The sequence below is a fragment of the Solanum tuberosum genome, unplaced genomic scaffold, assembly GCF_000226075.1.
Source record: "Solanum tuberosum cultivar DM 1-3 516 R44 unplaced genomic scaffold, SolTub_3.0 scf00725, whole genome shotgun sequence".
Lineage (NCBI taxonomy): Eukaryota > Viridiplantae > Streptophyta > Magnoliopsida > Solanales > Solanaceae > Solanum > Solanum tuberosum.
The window spans coordinates 4,749-7,986 of record NW_006239639.1 but is presented as its reverse complement, the minus strand read 5'-3'; positions in this window follow the sequence as shown (position 1 = coordinate 7,986).

Below are 3,238 nucleotides of genomic sequence, written 5' to 3'. Positions count from 1 at the left end.
AGTTTTCCTTCTAGCCTTTGTTGCTTAGTTTTCCAGCTCTCATACTCGTACATTCCATGTACTGATGCCAGTTGGCCTGCATCTTATGACGATGTAGACACAGGTACCCAGGATCAGCACCCAGCATGCCGTTGATCCAGCTGAGCATTCCAGAGTCAGTGGTGAGCCTCTTTGCATTCCGGAGGACTCGGTTATTTTGTTCTCTTACTTTTGTGCTATTAGGATGTTGCGGGGTCTGTCCCAACATCCATCTTAGTGTTATAGAGGCTTTATAGACAGTCAGTCAGTTAGTATTGAGTCTCTCATCTATGTATATATGTAAATATTCTATTTTGAGACTTGAGTTGCCTTTTTGGGCCAGATTTTATCAGTTAAGTTGTTTTATGTCCTTGCATGGCATGGAGTTATTCTGTTGATTTAGGTTTCCGCTGAGTTAAGAAAGCCAGGCCAAGGGTTCGCTTGGGGCCAACAATGGTCTTCGAGTGCCGGCCACGTCCAGGGTGTAGGCTCTGGGCGTGACAAAACTATAATCAGTTATGTATGAAATTTAAAGGATTATATCACTATAAATAGGCTTGTACCTTCCACTGTATGGAATTCAAATGGATACATCGAAACTATGACAGACATAGACTGATGTTTTATTTAGTGTGGTCTTATCTCTATGAATACATTTTATGTATAATTTTATTTTATGTTGCATATTTAGGTTGATCCTTCTATTTGTATCATTTGAAATGATAAACTTGTATTTTTTTTATAGGTGTGCTACATAAGTTCTTTCATAAGTTAAAATATTAATTAATCATAATGTTTTTAGAACCTTTTCACCTCCTAACTTAATTGCAAGCTAAAGAATCATAAAGTGATCATATTCATTAGTAAGTAACAAAGTGATCCGTTAATCATTTTATATATATATAAATTATTTTGATTCGATGAGAAGACTTGAATTTTAATTGATTATGGGAGAAGGTGTAGACAAGAACTCCGAAAATTATGTAGTAATTCTATCCTCCCTTTTTTTCCCATATGCATTGTTATGATTAAAGTCTTAAGAAGGATGTGTATATTGTATTTTTTCATGTATATTTTTTTGTGTGTTTTCTCCCTATTAGACTTCTTTAGTTTAATTTTCTATGATTTCTATATTTTTATCAGGCTCAAATTAGTTATTTGTGACTTTAATGAAAGTTTGCTACTACTAACTAACGTTTAGATGTATCGTTGGTTACTTTATAAGGAATTGCTTTTAAACATTAAAATGCACCCCTTGTTTGGTGTTTCTTGTCACACTTTTAATGATTAATTATTTGTAATTGTTGCGTTTTATTTCTCATTACATGCATGTTTTCATAGAATTGTAATCGTTCTAACAATCTAAATAAAATTACATGGGACACACGTGCAACGCACGTACCGAGAGACTAGTATTATTATAAGTGGGAAGCTCCTAACCTCAAAGTAGGATTACCATTTTGCCCTTATCTTACCCGTAAAATAAATCAAATATTAATATCTATTTAATTAATTAAATATTAAATAATAGTTATATTTAAATTCATGCATCAAACAAAATCTTAATGCAATCATATATTTATGTACTAATTAAATGTGGGTAATGAAGAGTCTAATAACCTTCAGTTTTAATTTGTAAAATAAGTGGGGTAATGAAGAGTCTGTCAAAGACACTCACACAACATTATTTATATTCCCTTCTTTCATCCAAGTTTCTGATCATCTTGCGTTCTACATTAGGTTAGTCTACGTCATTTGTAAAATTTTCATTACCAATTTGTAATTATAAGAATTCTTACTGATTTATTTATTAGTATTCTTTAAAATTTCATGCATATTCAGCTTCTTTTTGTTGAGAAATATGTAAATTTTCATAGTTATAAGATGAATATTCTTCAATATGAAGTTGTAAGTGAATTTTATTTCTCATATCTTCATCTTTTTCAGTTTTAAAATGTAACTTCATAATTGATTACTATATTTTTGTATTCTTCCTTTTTTCTATCTTTAGGATATAAATATAACAAAGCTAATCCCAATTTACTAATTAATTGTTTTGAGGGTAAGCATTTTAAATCCCATAGAATATTTTCAAAACTAGACCCGTAAAAGGGTAGGTCTTTGGTAAACATTAATAGTTATGTCTTCTTCGTTGTTTGATAATCATTTATCTTTTTAAAACAACATGTTTGTACTTTTTCCTTTTTATATGTAATCTCAAATGTTTAAAAAATTCATGTACTTGACTATTACAGAGAGAGATACAAAAATTAGTGCAAAAGCAAAAACAAAATAAATAATAATGTAAAGTAAAAAGATGACAAAATGTTGTGTTGGTTTGTTAGCATTTTAATATTAATATTTTAATATATTAATTTGCTTTATTTTGGAGTTAGAAGAAAGCTGATTGTTTCAGCAGTTAGTGGCAGTTTTATTCCTACCGTTGCACGCGTTTGGTTGACTTTCATTTGTTACTGCATAATGGGAGTTAATGGCAATTCTCTTGCTGCCATTTGGACCATTAAGTTGTGCTTTACTCCATAGGGTAATTGCATATGTTACTAATTCCTTTGGTGCCATTGCAGCAGGTTCAAGCCGTTGGTGGCTGTTAACCTCTTATCCCATTTACTTCTCACTCTTTATTCCTTCATTATACCTTGTAACATATGTAACTCCTAAGGTCATTATCTTCACTATTTACTACCCCATTTATCTTCCTATTCATTGCTAGGAAGACTTCTACTAATATAAATAGTGGTGGTCTTCATTTGGTTTGGGACACACAACACACAAGAAAATAGAGAGTGCATAAATTAAAGTTTGTCAAAAAAGAGAGCTCTTATTAGTTGAAGGGATTGTTAGGATATACTATTAACCATGCGTTTTGATATAGTATTATTATTGAACAATTGTTTATTCATTTATTCAATTCAATAAATTGTTACATTAAATAGATCAATTGTCATATATGTGTCCTTAACTTATATAGTAGATGATTTGGTGTATAGAGTTTAAGCTTATACACAGAAGATTAAATCATCGGCTCTTATAAGTTAAAAGTTATAGTTCACAATCGTAGATGGAAATTTGGACAAAACCATCAGAAAGATTGTAGCACGAGATTAAATGTGATGGAAATTGGACATGCCATCGGTACGATTGTAGCACAAGATTATAGGTAATTTATCTTGATTATGGGAACGGTATAGTTCCAACTTCT